The sequence below is a fragment of the Suncus etruscus genome, chromosome 10, assembly GCF_024139225.1.
Source record: "Suncus etruscus isolate mSunEtr1 chromosome 10, mSunEtr1.pri.cur, whole genome shotgun sequence".
Taxonomy (NCBI): Eukaryota; Metazoa; Chordata; class Mammalia; order Eulipotyphla; family Soricidae; genus Suncus; species Suncus etruscus.
Window position 1 is genome coordinate 24,008,181 of NC_064857.1, and position 18,082 is coordinate 24,026,262.

The window sequence follows — 18,082 nt, forward strand, 5'->3', positions numbered from 1 at the left end:
CAGGGCTGGAGGGGGGAGAGCCTGGAGCTGCTGGGAGTAGTGGGGATCCTGGGCGCGGTCGGGAGACACCCACACTTCTGGGGGGCACCTCCCTCCCAGTGCTCTGCTCGGGAGCATCAGGGATTCCCCGGGTCTTCCCGCTTCGGGCTGCGGGGATCCCCTGCCTGCAGACCCTCCAAAAGACTCCAACCCCGGGAACTCGGTTTCTGAAAAGTCGCTGTCCAACCTCGGGGTTCCCAAGTCCTTTTTTATTCCTCCACCCCAGAGGTGGAGTTTGGGGAGCACCAGGTGAGTGGAGAGGATGAGACTTTATTGGGGGAGCACCGGGGCCTTCCGGACCCTGGAAACCGTGTTTTGCACGGTTAGAGGGAAATGCTGGATCAGTGGCAGCCTCCACTCTTGCTTCCCACGGGGGCGCTCTTTTTCCTCAGTGCCTGCTTTGGTGTTCTCCTTGCACCCCCAGATGGAGAGGGATTTTCTCCTAGGTGAGGGAGGCCTGGAGAGGGACCCACCTGCCCGACCCCACATTGAGAGATCTGAAAAGACAGAATGAACTTGAACCCGACTCACTTCTCTGCTGCACAGAAATCAAAGCAGTTTCACAACCCACTATTTTTTCTTTTTAATGATTTTTATTGTGACCAAAGTGAATAATAAATCTTTCACAGTGATATTTAAGGTATATAGTAACAATGAATCTGGGGCATTCTCACCACCAGGGTTGTCCTCCTTCCACACCTTTTCCCAGTATGCAACCTACTTTTAAAAAGAATGAACAGTTAGAGAAATAACTACACTGGCAACTATCAGGACAATGGTAGTGAGTGAGAGAAGTAGAATGCCTGTCTCTCTAATATAGGCAGGGGGTGGGGAGGAGGGAGATGGGGGCCATTGGTGGGGGGAAGGATGCACTGGTGAAGGGGGTGTTCTTTTTTATGACTGAAACCCAACTACAAACATGTTTTTAATCATCTTTGTAAATAAAGATATTGTTTTTTATGTTTTTTTAAAATATAATTTTTATTTTGATCATAGTGGCTTACACATTGTTGATAATATTTTAGGTAAATATTTACATAAAATCAGGGGGGATTCCCATCACCAAATTATTCTCCCTACACCTCCGTTTTTGTCCTACTTCCCATATCCTCTTCCTTCACCCCCAGGGCTGCTAGAATATGTGGTCCCTTATGTACCTATCCTTCTACATAGTAGTCTTGCACCTGTTTGGTCTTGGTGCCTCCCTTATTTCCCCCTCTAATTGGGAGGCAGGACTAGCTAATTCAAGTTGCATGGTTTTGTTTGAAGAAGAGAAAAGTAATAAACTGGGGTAAAAGTCTAATACTCCGAAAATGGGCGGAATCCTTCTAGAGGCTCTCATCATCGATTTGAGAGACGAAGGAGAAAAAGAAGATGAAACACTCCAGCAGTACAAAAAGAAGTGTCAAATATTCAGTGAGGACTCCAACAATAATGATAAGCATCACAAACAAAACAAAACAAAACAAAAAAACGAAAAAAAACCCAAAGATATTGTTTTAAAAATATTTTAAAAATAAGAGGAATGTAGATTGTGCCAGCATATTTAAGCTGGGATTTCTTTCAGGGTTCCCTTAGTAGACTAAGAATTGTAATTACTGAAAAAGTTCATGGGCATTTTATTTCGAACACATCTCTCTGTGCCAGAAACTTAAGAGAGTAAGGTTCTTGCTGGCCTTGCACAGACCAACCAAGACTGACTTGCACTTCATATGATACTTATGCACCACAGAGGGTGATCTTTGGGCACTAAGCCTGGAGCTAGTCCTAAGAACTTCTGAGCGTGGTTCAAAAATCTAATAAATAAATACATCTCATTTAAAATGGCCCCTTTAGCCCTGTAGTCTACCTTTATTATCTAGCATTCATCACACGTGGCTTCCCGCATCCTATGTCTTTGTGATCTTGTACTTGGTTATTTTTTCATAGCGTGACCCTGTCATAACATTGTTTTATGACATTATATAGGTTTAAGGACTAGAGAGCTAGTTTCATCATTAAGGCTCTTAATTCTTACAAACAATACTGATTAGATCCAAAATCGTACCTAATCCTTGAAGACAAAGCCAGACATTATCTCTAAGCACTGCCACTGGGTGTGCCCCCTCCAAATTTATTAAAAATATTTAGGTTTTAGTGTAAAAATCTTATAAAATCAAGAACTACATTTTCTTTGTCACTAAAATTCTGTTTTCATCTATCATTCTACAACTGACCCATGTAGTAGATTTGCACCCTCCCTGTTGCTTCTAGAAGCTGTTATTTGGATCTTATAATCTAAATCATAGTTTATAATTTATATTCAATAATTTGGCAAAACTAGCATGATTTTACTTTTTTATCAACCAGTAGTATTCCATCATGTCTATAAAGTACATTTTCTTTACCTACTCATCTTTCAGTTGACAGATAACTTGTGTTATTTCCAGTTCTTCACTGTGTCTGGGATGTAACTCAGTGGTAGAGTGTATGCCTTGCATGCTTGAGACCTAAATTTGATCCTGGGCACAGCACACACCCCCATACATACAATATCCAATTCTTGGTTATTATGTATGATGCTAATATTTTTTTGGAGAATACAAATACTAATTCAAAGAGAACATACTAAAAAGATCCACATATACCTATATTCATTGCAGTACTCTTTGTAATGATCAAGATCTGGAAATGATCCACATACCCAACAACACATGAGTGGATATGTACACAATGGAATACTATTCAGCAAGGAGAAAAGATAAAATTTTGCAGTTTTTTCCACCTTACTTGGAATCAGAAAATGTTGTGCTAAGTGAAGCAATCAATCCTTAACAATAAAAACACATTGAAGTCTTCCCTTTAAGCAGAAAGTGATACAGAAAAAAAATTATTTAGGAATAAAATCTAAATTTGATTATATGAGATGATCTCACTCCTGAGTGAAGTATGAAGAAATGAAAAGAGGGTTATACAATCCACAAATAAACTGAGGCACAATCAGAATTCTGAATTGAGGAGACTGGTGAAGAAAGGAGGGAAAAGTCCATGAAACAATAGCAATGAGATATTGAAACACTGGTGGAGGTATTGGGGTAGTAGCTTTGGCACTGAAAACATGAGTTCAATAGTATTATAAAGGATTGTGATTCAATATCAAATTAATGAAATACAGATAAAATACACAGTTATATGTATCCTAAGTCTCACCATTTTAAAGTCCTCCTTAGTAGACTCTTTATCACTTGTTTGTATTCATTATCCCTACCCTAAAACTAATAAAGAAATAATAACAAATAAATAAAAAGATATAACAATATAGATATAATAACCCAAGAACTAGTAAAGTTCAACCAACAAACAGAATTTTTTGCATTTTATCAAGTATTTGGCATTTATAAAATAAATATAATTTATAAAGTATCATCTAAAAATGCTTAGGAATCATTTCAGGTGTAGCTAAACTGAAGTGGTATAAGATTTTATGAATTTTGATGGAGGTAGATATCCCTATCATCACTAGTAATCTTATTTACTGCTTACCCTAGTAAGATTAATTTTTGATAGGTATTTTTTTAGAACTTATTATCCTTAAATTTCCTTCACAATTTAGCAATAGGAATCTCTCTTTTCCCCCTAAGTGGCCATTTGTCAAGAGAGTAAATAATCCACTGGATAAAAACAATGCCATCACCTCTATTTCTGGAAATAGGGTGCAAGGAGCTGGTCTGCTACCACATTGAAGTCTTACCTTTCAGCACAAAGTGATACAGAAAAACAGTATTTAGGAATAAAATCTAAATTTGATGTTTAAATTACTCATAGACCAAATGGATTATGGAAAATAACCCTTAGTATACAAATTGTTTGGAATAGCTAAGTTCTCCATATGTGCAGCCTGAATTCTGATGACTGCAAAGACTTGTGTTAATTATCACCATGTGGTTTCACTGCTTTAGAATATAGAATTTTTCATGTTTTCATTTCATTTGTTCTCCAAAGGAAAGATCAAAATGATCTAGCAGAAAATTCAGGCATGGTTATATTAATCCTTGTTATCTTTTTCTGTTTATTTTTTCTTTCATTGATATTTGTGGAAACATTCATATTGCATATTTCAATTTTTTGATTAGTCTCGTGAATATTTATTAAAAATACTGAGAAAAATGATGTTTAATATATCAAATTGATTACCTCAGTATTTGGTTAAAATAAATAATATTAATATGTTTTACCTGGATCACTCTAGATTTAGGTAAATTGCATGTTGCATGTCTGAAATAATAAAATAAGCAAGAGAAAAATGTTATAAATGAACAAAGGAACCAAAAAAAATGTGTGATCTGTCTGAATTCCAAAATCTTGATATATTAGAACATTAATACATATGTGCATACAAATATTTTTATATTTTTGTGAAATAAAATATTTGAAATATATTTTGAAAGTTATTATTACTGATATGTTTTAACCTAATTTGAGATTTTTGCTGGCAAATGGACTGTAAGAGTCTTATAAAATATAAAAAAAAATCAGTGAATGAACATATTTGTGTAAAAAGTATAAGAAGGAAATTTTACAAGCTTTTGTGTTTTTTTTAAATAGTATATGTTTTAAGTACCATTATTACAGACATGATTGTAATTGGGTTTCAGTCACAAAAAGAACACCTCCCCTTCACTAGGGCAACATTCCCACCACCAATGCCCCCATCTCTCTCCTTCCCCACTCTCTGCCTGTATTCCAGACCGGCATTCTACTTCTCTCATTCATTTACAAGCTTTTGGAGATGAAAGAACCAGAGTGGAGTTTAAGCATTTTTAAAAGGTCAAATGGTGTAAAACCACATGCACATAAAATATAACAAATCATGGATATTAAAAACAATGTGAATACCTTTAAATAGAAAAATAGACAAGCAAAAATATAATTTGTATGGCATATTATGAAAGTACTGACATCTCAAAGCTAAATAAGCTATCTTTAAGACTTGGATGGTAGGTTTTTATTTAATATAACCTGGTTATACCTGATTATAAAGATGGATGAATATTACTTTTCTATAAATATTAGCATTATAGGATGCTAATTAACATTTGAATAATAGATCAAGTGTATATGTATATATCTATATGACATTTTATTTCAACCCTCAATGAAACAGAAAGGAACCTAAGAAGAGTAGTTAGAATTTACATCTTTTTTTTTTTTTACTTCATCTTCATTCTTTTGCCTTTCTAAATGATAATGTAGGAAAACTGGGAGAATTTAGAGCAACTGAGAGAATCTTAGCAGTCACTGAAATCCTACACTCCCACACTGCAGTGAAGGCTTGAAAAATAAATGAGCTGTCTGTGTGTTCTTCATTGAGGAGATAAGTACTATCTCATTGATTCTTCTGAATTTAGTTGAGACAGATTTGGCGTCTCTTTAAGGCTTAAAGTAAGAGATAAGATCCACAGTTTTTAACAGTTCTTATAGTGAACATTAATGTTTTGAAAAATTTCAGATGTTCAAGGATAGCATTTTTCTCTATGTTGTAGCAGTATGGTTTTAAGTACAGATAGCTCTGGCTATCCCAAAGTGAAATGTTTCTATGAAAACTTCCCTTAATTGAATTAAAAAGAAGCAAATATCAGTCATTCACATGTAAATATTTAAGTGTACCCAGACTCCCCAAATAACCTACCAAATACACAAAGCCTAAAATAGCACTCATATATAGTTAAAGCACAAATGATAGGATACATAGCTTGTGAGAAGGTGTTTCCCAGGAAAGAAACTGAATTTATCATTCTTGCTATCCCAGCAAGCTCTTAGCTAGCAACAAACACTGATGGCTATTTTTAGTTTTAATTTCTAATAAAAGATAAAAAATTTCTTCAAATTTATATTGGGGGACTTGAGCAATAGCACAGCAGGGAGGGCAATTGCCTTGCACATGGCCAACCCTGTTTCGATCCCTGGCATCCCATATCGTTCCATGAGTTTGCCAACCATGATTTCTGAGTACAGAGCCTGGAGTAATCCCTGAGTGCTGTTCGGTGTGGCCCAAAAACAAAAAACAAATTTATATCTGGTATTGAAAACAGAAACTAATATAAGTCTTTCATAAAAGCAAAAAGACTTAACACAAACTTTTGAGAACTAGAAGGTACTATTTACCTGGAGTTACTTGCAGACAATCCAGTCTTTAGTATCTAAGCAGTTTAGTTTGATTTTAGCCATCTATGAGCTTAGAGTGAAGGATACCTCAGGAACAGTGAACTACAAAATGTTATTAATATGCTACTTTGGGTCTAAAATGTAACTGTAAGTGTTTAGACATTATTTTAAAAAATTTGTTTTTTAGGTAGATCTGAGTCACAAATGTCATATAACAATATCTGTGTTACAGGAAAAAAAAATAGGTAAATTTTACCAATATATGAATTAATTATAGAATTTGATTATTTACAACTATGGGTTAATTTAATCTTTATAAAACCTTTTTTTAGATGCTATTGTTAATCACCAGTCACAAAGTTAACTATACTAAAATTTATTCTCCCAGATCAGTCTCAGAATTGAAATAATGTGACCTCAAAAAGTTAGCCTTTTTTTTTTCTGATTCACTTCTTATTGATAAGATGCATCTACGATTCTCAACTTCATCTTGGAAAATATTGCATAACATATTGTTTTTAATTTCTTAACTTCAAACAAATTGAGTTATGATCAATTTAGCAGTTGCCAAGGAAATCTAATTCAAGATAAGACAATGTTGCTTGTCCCAAAGAGGGATGGAGTAAAACAGACACTTTATTTTTTTGTTTTCCATCTGGTAGAATAATACTATCAACCCACATCCCTCGCAAATTATCTGCATGACATTCTTCTGAGCTTGATCTGACAAGGCTGTGCACATTTTGTGATGATGCATGTTTTTATGGGCAATGAAGGCTTTAGGCTTATGAAGGAAAGGTACCTGAGTGGTTCAAGATTCTTCAGGAAAAAACAAAACAACTTCGTGTTGTGAATATACTAGTATTTTACTGGGTTTAAGAAAGCCTCTGGTATGGTTTAAGAAAGCCTTCTTCTCAGAATAAGCAAATGCAGGAGATCATGGAATAATCTCGACTTTGGACAAGTTAGAAATAAAATCTTTCGCAATCATAGAGGAAGGACCTCAGTCACAAGGTCATTATTCCTAACCCCAGACATCACATTATTATAAGTAAAAAGTTTATACTGTGATAAAATGCTCCTTCTTGCCAAGCATGGACTTTGTTAGATGCCAGAATAACAGCCATGACATGGAAAATTTAATTAGTTATCCACAGTTTTTTCCTGAGAAATTTCTAAGCGGATCCAGGACTGAACAAAGTAGTTGAGTTTAAATTGTGACCATGCTCTTATAATGTCTTTGTTCCATTCTGAGAATAAAACCTGAGTTGACAGTACAGGCAACAGAGATATACTCCCAGTGGGACCATTAATTCTCAGAATGACAAAAATGTAATGCTGCCATTTTTTTTTGTAGTTGACATACTTCCTCCTTTAAAACTTTTCTTGCAGTTTCATCATGATTTGACTAGGATCTATAGCTTGCAATTGCCATTTTTTTTCACTATTAATTAAGCTGTGCTTTAGTAGATTTTTTTTATAAATAATATGTTGTTTAAAAATAATTTAGTCAGAGCCATTTAAGAGGACCACTGTAAATTTACTAAAATAATATAAACATTAAACCAGTAAAATGAAAATAATGTAGCATTGATAACAGATATCTCTCTAGTAAAAAATGATAAAATGTGAGCATATTTTACTTAAAATATACTATAGAAATGAAATTGTATTAATTTTTATTTTCAGCAAGGACAATATTCAGGTTGCGTAAACACTACTGGCAAATTACTTGTTTATAAAACTGGGTCCATATGTTAATCATGAGATATGCTCATTTAGCTTTAAATAATACTTGATAATTTGAAGCGAAAGCAAAATATTATTCTAAATAATGTGTTATCAGTGTGCATTTTAGGCTTTTATTCTATTTATATCAATTCATTCTTGTCAAAAAATTATGAGGTCCTGTTTAAAAAAATGCCAAAAAACAAAAACAAAAACAAAAACAAAAAAACAACCAAGGACTATGTCTTTGAATATAAGCCCTAGTGATTTTGACGGTAATACTAACTGCACGGTTGAAATGACGATTTCTTGTACACTCCCTCAAACCAAAATTACTTATGCATAGCTAGATCAAATTCAGTCTGATTTTAGAGTTTGTCTTATTTCATTTCACTAGTTATTTTGCTTAGATATGGAAAATTAAACAACCAGAAACTCAGCCTTGTAAATGAACCTAAATAGCGTGAAAGCTGTCTCTGCCTCTGACGTCAAAGTCCCCAAACAGCCTCTATTGAGCCATCATTTCAAATAGCACTATATTGACAGAGGCATTAACATAAGTAAAGAAGCAAGATCTCATGAACTTAAAGTTAGCTAGGACCCATTATATATTCCTTTCCATTGCAGTAGAAAGGAGTGCAAAAGAGAACTGATTTTTTAATTTTGGGGGATGGGTTTGGGTCACACCTGTAGCACTCAGGGGTTACTCCAGGCTCAGAAATCGCTCCTGGCAGACTCGGGGCACGATTTTGGATGCCAGGATTTGAACTACCGTCCTTTTGCATTCAAGGCAAAAACGCCCTACCTCCATGCTATCTCTTTGGCCCAAGAGAACTGATTTTTTTTGTTTTTGTTTTTGGGTCACACCCAGCAGCGCTCAAGGGTTACTCCTGGCTCTACGCTCAGAAGTAGCTCCTGGCAGGCTCTGGGGACCAGATAGGATGCTGGGATTCGAACCATGGACCTTCTGCATGCAAGGCATGCCTTACCTCCATGCTATCTCTTCGGTCCCGAGAACTGGTTTTTTAAAGCGAAACACTGATTCATCATATGGTGATGAGGGGGAACTTGGTCTTCAGCATCCAGTATAGTCAGTCCCCTGAGCCCTTTGGGGACTAATCCCTGGCAGAGCTAGGAATATCCTCTCCTGTGGCACACAAACACTCAACAATGCTGAAAAATCATAAGTACATATCTTCTTTGGTCAATGTTAATTGAATTTTGGGATGAAAGTTCACTTACAGGAAACAATTTCCTTTGTTTCCTTTCTTCATATTCTTAAAATAGACCCGAACACTAGCTTAGGTCCCATATTATATAGGTGAAGTTAGCAAGAGTAGAGCCTTTTAAATTTTTCTAAAATTCTTTTTACTTAAATTGACTTAAATTTTTTCTACTTGAGACTACTTTTTTGTTTAAGGAATGTAACTTTTGGAAATGCCTGATATTTGTTCTGTGGTTGATTTTCAATCTGTGTTTAATGTTCAGAAACTTTTCATTGTTGTCAAATTTCCCTCCACATCCATTTACACAATTTACAGTATAAGAAACTTGTAGCTGGAGTACACACACTATAAAAGGATGTCTTTCTCTTACATCATTATGAGATTGCCAAAATATGGTATAAAATTGTATTTGATAATGATTGGTACAAAATAAATCTAGTTATAAGCCAATCATATCAATAAAATAAAACACATTTATTTAAATCATGTAAAATGCTTAGATTTTTATCTAAGATTTGAGTAATCTACAAAGTTCATTTGAAAATTTGAAGTTTGCCATCTAGAATAATTTATTATTGTTTAGAGAAGAATGTGTTGCTCTATAGTTCATAAAATGAACTTTACCGATTAAAAACTACATGCTTAAATTTTTTATTATAGTATAAGTTATGAGCTGATGTAATTTTGTATAATGATGGTGCCAATTACTAATAACTAAAGATCTGGAATGCTTGCCAAAAATAAAAAACTAAAAATAAAACCCCAAAACAAAACAAAAATAGAAGAAATAGATTAAAGAAGTTGAATTGTGAACACTAAGAATTTTCTGTCAAATTATACAAATTTGGGGCTGGATTGGTGGGGTGGAGTGGTAAGGTATCTGCCTTTTGCGTGCTAGCCTAGGGCAGACCTCAGTTCGATCCCTCAGGCGTTCCATATGGTCTCCCAAGCCAGGACAATTTCTGAATGCATAGCCAGGAGTAACCACTGAGGTCACCGGGTATGCCCCCCCCCACCAAATATACAAATTTTACAAATATTCCAGTTCATTTTCTGAAATATGATATTTGTGTCTATAGGCAACATTATTGTTTGACTAACAAAACTACAAAATATTCTTGATATCAGCATTTGGAAAAAACGTTGATGGCTTTTAAATTACTGTTAATATTTGGCATGGAAAATTAGTGTGTTTGCACTTTATTACCAAGAGAATATGAAATTTGGAAAGAGTAACATGATATAAAGAGAAGAATAGAAAGAGGAACATTAAAAAAATGCAACTCTAATGAATAATGAGGAAAGAGATACAGAAATTGCTGTGCATAAAATTTATGACATAAGTATGAACGGAGGTCACAGTGAGCTTACATTAAGTGCCTAGAAAATTAGTATAAGAAATATTCTCAGTACTCACTTCGGCAGCACATATACTAAAAGGAACTATACAGAGAAGATTAGCATGGCCCCTGTGCAAGGATGACATGCAAAGAAATATTCTTCGGGGCCAGAGCTGTAGCGTGGACGGTAAGGCATCTGCCTTGCCGGTGCTAGCCTAGAGAGATCACGGTTTGATCCCCCGGTGTCCCATTTGGTCCCCAAGCCAGGAGCAATTTCTGAGCGGGTAGCCAGGAGTAACCCCTGAGCATCACTGTGTGGCCCAAAAACAACAAAAAAGAAATATTCTTAGAGAAATACCGTATATAAGTTTTATATAAGATACAAAATATAGGGGCCGGCGTGGTGGCGCTAGAGGTAAGGCATCTGCCTTGCCAGCGCTAGCCTAGGACTGACCGTGGTTTGATTCCCCGGCGTCCCATATGGTCCCCCAAGCCAGGAGCGACTTCTGAGCGCATAGGCAGGAGTAACCCCTGAGCATCACCGGGTGTGGCCCAAAAACAAACAAACAAAAAATACAAAGTATAAAGTATTCTTTGTAAATCATCAAAGCAAACCCCTCTTAAAATAAAGTGAAGCCTACCTTTCAAAAATTCTTAAATAATTTAACTTGCTTATGATAAAAAGTCAATTTTCTATATTCTCAAAGACAAGTATGCAAATAGACATTTGAACCTTCTTTTTGATAGTTTCTGCTGATATAACAAGCATCTATGAAATGCACATTACATAATATATAATAGCTTGAACACTTGTCAACCATGTACACATCAAACATTCTAACTACCTTTATCTTGCTCTGGCTCCCCAAATAATTTATTATTTAAAAAATTAAATTCTAAGTCATGACTAAATGAGAATTTACTTGACAACCTCAAATTACGTTATTTCATATTTTCTTTTCCCATTTGATTTCATTTTCTAATTCCTTTACACTATCATACTTTATGAATTATTCTGTAGCCATAACAGAGTGGAAAACATATTCACTGAGGACATGACATATCTATTGAGTTGTCCCTTGAAAGCTTCATAGAAATAAAGAATTCAGATATCTTGAGCCAGATAACCACATTCTTGTCTTTGCTCTATATGTTTTGTTTCCCCTTGGTAATTACTATCCGTAAGACTTTCACCTATATCAGATGATTATTAAAGCAGGATTTTCTAATTCTTAATTGCAAGTAATATTACATTCCCTCTGACATTTGGACCCTTTTGTTTCAATTGATCAACAATTGATCAACCTACCTAACATCAGATGGATTCATCAGTAAAAGTGCCTTCTCTTGGTCACAGTGCCATGAAGGATACAACTATATTTTCTAGTGTCCTGCAGACTCTGACAAGAGTATCAATGCCCAAGTACTTAGACCATGCTTCAAAGTTTTCTGAAGAAATTTGACTTATTTTTTCATCCATAATATTATATTTTACTGTAATCAGAATTCTTTGAAAGCTTACTAATTCTATACTTGTAACCATACCATAAACTTATTTTGAAATATTCTCTTTCTCCAAAAACCAGAATTCTAAAATTGTATTCACTTACTGAAATTTCCCTTTACTATTCTAGTAAGTTTATTTTTGTAGTTTAGAGAACATGACTACTCGGATCTTAAATTTTAAGCTTTGGGTATACAAAGTTATTGTACCCCACCACAAAGTACTCAAGACCTTTAACCATCAGCCTTGTTTTTGTTCTTTCTTAAATATTGCATCATTTAATTCTCATTTATTTATTCTACAAATTGGCATACTATAGAATAGACATATTTACCATGTTGTATTAGTCTGTAAGAGTAATATTTTATATATTTATAAACTTCTCACAAAGTTATATTCCTTAAGCTGGAATGATAGTAAAGAAGCAAGGCACTTGTTTTGCATTTGACTAGGGTTTGATTCCTAACATCTCATATAGTCGCCTGAACACTGCCAGTGCAGAGCCAGAAGTAATCCTTGAGCATCATTCAATGTGACCCAAAACCAAAAAAAAAAAAAAAAAAAAATTCAGTTCACACAGTTTTAAAAGTTATCACACTAATTTCATGATTTACTAATGAGAAAAAGTTTAAAAAAACATTTTTGAAACTATAGTCATCACTAAATGTTGAAATAAGTTTAAAATATTGATAGAATGTGCATGTTGCTTAGCTTCTGCTGTTTCAGGTTCCTTCATATAAAGAACAGCATACTATCCTAAAACATAGCTTGACAGGTTAGTTAAAATAATGTAAAAATATTTTCCACTAAAAGCACTCAATGCGTGTTCTTTTCTCTTTGTATTCTCCTTTAAGTAAGATACTCACCCTAGGAAGTTGTTTAAAATTAATTTAATATAGTATTTTTGTGTACAAATTTAAATTTTAATATTTTATAGAAAAGAAATTCCTCTGTCTCAAAGCAAGAGGTTAGAAAGTAGTCGATTTGTGAGTGCAAGTTGGTACAAGATTGAGGAAATCCATATTTATTAGGTTATTTCTCTTACTTCCTCTGAAATAGGACATGCTGGAACATTTGATCCAAAACTGCTGATGTATCTTTTTAATTTGCCTTAGCTCTATTATGTGTGAAATGACCAAAGCGGAAGATGAGTAGGTGCTAGATAGTTGCAAAAGTTTGAACTGGTTTTGGATGTTGGACTAAAGTCCTGGCCTTGACAATGAGCAGCTGTGCAGTTCTACACGATTTTACCTCTCCAAGCATGTTTTATTCTCTGGAGAAAGCAAATGACTTCTTTCTCTTAGAATTTATTGAAGAGTAAATGAGATTAAAATATAAAATATTATTTAAAAGTGTGAATTGCCATCGGTGTAAATCATTAAAAATAATGCCTTATGTCTAAGATAATATTATCATTAGCATGATTTTCAGTGAAATATATCAGGTGGTTTGCAAGTTTCCACAAAATAAATTAAGATCCAGGTCTGTGTTTAGAAGGAGTGGGAGTTTAATGAGAAAGTAATGGTGGGGTTGATTTCCATTTTAGAGGGCTGTTGTAGCTACAAGTAATATAATGACATCAAAGGCAATAATTTTCCAAGATGAGTTCATTCAGCTTATTGAAACCGTCATTTGTCCTTTACTTCTTCAGGTCTCAGTGCTATCAGGTTTCAAAAGCAGACTGAAATTACATAAAACAAAATAATGCAATTTGACTGTTGGATAAATGTGTAAGATAACATTGACTATTGGAAAAAAGTAATAGCATTACATCAAGTTAAACTAAATTTAGTAGGCAGAAAATTTAATAGAATGTTGCAAAACAGAAGCATGCATTTTAGTTTTGATTCCTAAAAACAAGAGAATGGTTGCAAGGAAAATCCTGTGGGATCATTTTTTATTTGGTTTTGTTTCTACATTTAAGTATGAAAAAAGTTGACAGCAGCATTCTAGAAGGTTGTATTACAGGATATTCAGTGCAAAGATCATTAAGGCCCAAATCTGATAGGGATTTAAAAATAAATATAATTAGATTTAAATTTAAAAATAAACATTATTAAATTGATCACAAATTAAAATCAGAATAAAGAAAAATAATCTAATATTTTATGTTTTTAAAAATATTATTTGAGAGGTATTTTTCATTGCCTTTCTGATTATAAGAGAATAGAATTCTTTGGCAGAATTAGAAAGCACAAATGCAGTATGGTATAAGAAAAGAAACTAATGAATGTCTGGATTGTACTGTCTATTATGCACATGGACTATTCAACAGACTCGATTTAATGTTTTGTGAAAAAAATGAACCCAGAGCATAAGTAAGTGGGAGAAAATTACTCAAACTCTAGCTTTTATAAGTTTTAATTATTATCTTATAAATAGCTTTTAACTTGGCTGTCTTCCCATTTAAGGTAGGGAAATGAAAAATCAAAACATATCACTTTCAATTAAAATTTTAATATCAAAATATATTGAGAAATTTTCCCTAACAAAATAAAGCCCAACCTGCTTTTTTTTAATCTTTTATATTTAACTATTATTTCCATTCTAGTTTTTATGCTAGGATATATTGTAGTTGGTAAGGCAAGAAAACATCACTATTTCTATGTTGTACCACATAGAAAGAGACAACTACATAGGAGTACTATTCCTTATTAGAATCATTATGAAAGATTCTATCCTAACAATGTTTTTGGTTTTTGGGCCATACCCGGTGATGCTCAGGGGTTACTCCTTGTTATGTGCTCAGAAATTACTCCTGGCTTAGGAAGCCATATGGGACGCTGGGGTATTGAACTGTGGTCCTACCTAGGTTAGCCACGTGCAAGGCAAACACCCTACCACTTCGCCACTGCTCTGGCCCCATAATAGTTTAAAGTAGTTATTAGACGTGGAACTCTGGTTTCTGAAAATATTGTATTTGAATAGAATAGTTAATCTAGTTTTTTATTTTTAATAGATCAAGTATTGGTATGTTAGTTTTGGTTCTTTATTTGTCATTGAAAAGTACAAGTGAAATACTGACTTGAATTTTTAGTTTATTTAATAGACATTTTTTAAGAATACATGTTAAATTTTAAGAGAAATAAATAACAATTAGACTGTCATGAGACTACTCATTGCCATGGTCCTGAGTTAAAGTTAATTTCCAGAACTAAAACTATGTTCTACAAACATAGCCACATTTAGACAGATTTGCAGACTCACTCTATTCTCAGAAGAGATGTATATGAAGCCATGAATAAATGGGTACACTGTCCATACAACTGAAAAATGGCAATCTCAAAAGGAAGGGCAGGCCAAGTCCTCTTACAGCTGAAGCCATGCCAGCTGCACTCACCACCCACAAATTCAGCTTTGCTAATGGCTCATCTTCACCAGTTAACCATTGACTCTGCAGAGATGCCAAATATACCAAAATTCTAGAATTGTTGGTATTTTTTTTTAGAGTTTTGACATCTCCATAACATTTTTAAATGAGTGCAGGCATTTCCCACTCTGCCCACCCTACCCCCTACCTTCTTGTACTTCAATATCAGCCACAGATCTTGAAATTCTTGAACTATCTGGCAATGCAACAACTCCAATTTTTTAATACTGTCATCCCAGTAGAAACACACCAATTTAGACATCAGCATGGATTTAAAGCCACATACTGTTTAGAAACAAAACAAATAACAGAAAATTGACTAAAAACAAATACCTTAGCAAAACTTCTGACAATTATTTATTGACTTCATTGTGAGATACACTAATTTTCACAAACATTATATTATGATAGTTTAAAAATAATATTATTATCACTTACCTATAAACAAGCAACATAAATATATTATTTTGTGTCTGCCAATAGAGATGGGCTTGAGAAGGGGTTTGGAATCAAAACAAAGGTAGAGGGAATTTCATATTTGTAGTGGGATTGGTCTTGAAACAAATGTATTATGAATAACTATGTAATACATAGTCTTGAAATTAAGTAATTTATTAAAAATAAAAACAGCAATTTTAACCTATCATTCTATATTTGGCTAAGTTATCTATAAGGAAAAATTAAGGGAGGTAGAATTAAAGTTTTAAAAATATTTTTTTTTTTTTTTTGGTTTTTGGATCACACCTGGCTTTGCTCAAGGGTTACTCCTGGCTCTACACTCAGAAATCACTCCTGGCAGGCTCAGGGGACAATATGGGATGCCCAGATTCAAACCACTGTCCTTCTACATGCAAGGCAAACAACCTACATTCATGCTATCTCTCCAGCCCCTCATTCATCTTAAAAGCATATTTTAAGTAGCTTAACTTTCATTTTCTGAAATTTTATAATTTTGTAATAAACAAACCATAGAATTTATTATTTTCAAGAATTATAGTTTATACTTTGTAATAATACTTTGTGGTAGAGTAAGTTTATTACCACTATTCATCTTTAATGTAAAGAAATTTTTACATTTTAATATTTTGTTCTTGATGTTTTGTTCTTGTACCATATTGATCAAGAAATAGGCCTACAACTGGTGTACTAGGATAGAGAATTTTAACAAGCTATTACAATTATAAAGTAATCAGGTAGGAGTAATGACTAAACATTAGAAAGTAGGATTTGGGAATAATATGTAGTGTTGGGAATCAAACCAGATTAGACATATACCAGGAGAAATAAAGAGTTGGCCAGAGATGATTTTGACAAGTGTTCTGAACAAGATAAAATTCAGTGACCAATAAGAAGCCAAAAACAGCTACAATAAAAAAAAAAACAACACAACCCAATAATCTGTAAAACCAAATATCAAAATCTTACCACTATGATAATGATAGTTGGAAATTATCATTCTGGAGAAGAAATGGGAGCAGAAAGGGGAACTCTTGAAGTATTTGAAACACTGCAAACACATACGCAAAGTCTTGACTGTATGTGTTTTGTATTTCAAAGACTTCCGTGAAGTATGTAATGTGTCAGAGGTGGTAATACAATAAAGATAAGTAGTAAGCAGAGAAAAGAAACCAGATTAGTAAATAATTTAGCTTTGCACAGAAATCCTTTTAGAAAGGAAACCAGGAAGAAGGACTGATGATTATCAGCATGGCAAGGTCCCCAAGTACCTCCAGGAATCAAGTGTCCAGTGCCTGCCCTTTAGTCCTATAGGGAACCAGCAGGAGGGTTTATCTGAGGCATGACAAGATCCCTTCATTGTCACTCCACAGCCACACACACACATATCCTCTAGTTAATGAATCCTAAAACAACATGTAGAAAACGCCACACTGCAAAGGAAACAAAACAAAATATCACCAGGCATAAAGAATAAATAAAGTAGCTCTGCAGATGAAACAAGTACCAAATATCTATATAGCCTCTCTGATAAATTGAGAGGAAATCTGGAGAATGCTCAAAGAATTCAAAGAAACCATGGAAAAGAAATGAACCACAAATAAGAATCAAGAGGATATAAAAGTAGAAATCAGAAAACTTTAAACTTAAATAGCAGGACTGAAACTTGGTAGGTGAAATGGAAAGATCTCTAACAAATTAAGCATCTCTAGGAAATTAGCGGCTTAGGACAGAATCAGTGAGCTGGAAGGTGAGATGCATAACAACTCCATACAACAGAAGAGGTTGGAAAAGAACCTTAAAACAAATTATCAAACAATGAAAAAAATCTTCAAAGAATGTAAGCAGATAAGAAGTCTTTGATAAACTCAAAAGAAACAACATAAGAATCATTAAAGTCCCAGAGACCCAGAAAGAAAATCCCCTCAAAGAATCAACAGTCAAGGACATCATTGCAAAAAACTCCCAGAGCTAAAGAATGCACATAAATAAATCCTGTATCCCTGAAGAGTAGAAGCTAAAAGAGATCTAAAGGGAAGTACCGGCCCGGAGAGATAGCACAGCAGCGTTTGCCTTGCAAGCAGCAGATCCAGGACCAAAGGTGGTTGGTTCGAATCCCGGTGTCCCATATGGTCCCCTGTGCTTGCCAGGAGCTATTTCTGAGCAGACAGCCAGGAGTAACCCCTGGGTACCGCCGGGTGTGCCCCCCCCCCAAAAAAATAAAGGGAAGTACCCCAAGACACATCCACATTGTACTCACAAAGATGAACACCAC

General features: G+C 34.3%; 1 pseudogene; it reads left to right on the forward strand.

Moving 5' to 3' along the window:
* The first annotated feature begins 10,546 nt into the window (after window positions 1–10,546).
* On the forward strand, window positions 10,547–10,639 carry LOC126021739 (uncharacterized; annotated as a pseudogene).
* Window positions 10,640–18,082: the final 7,443 nt, after the last annotated feature.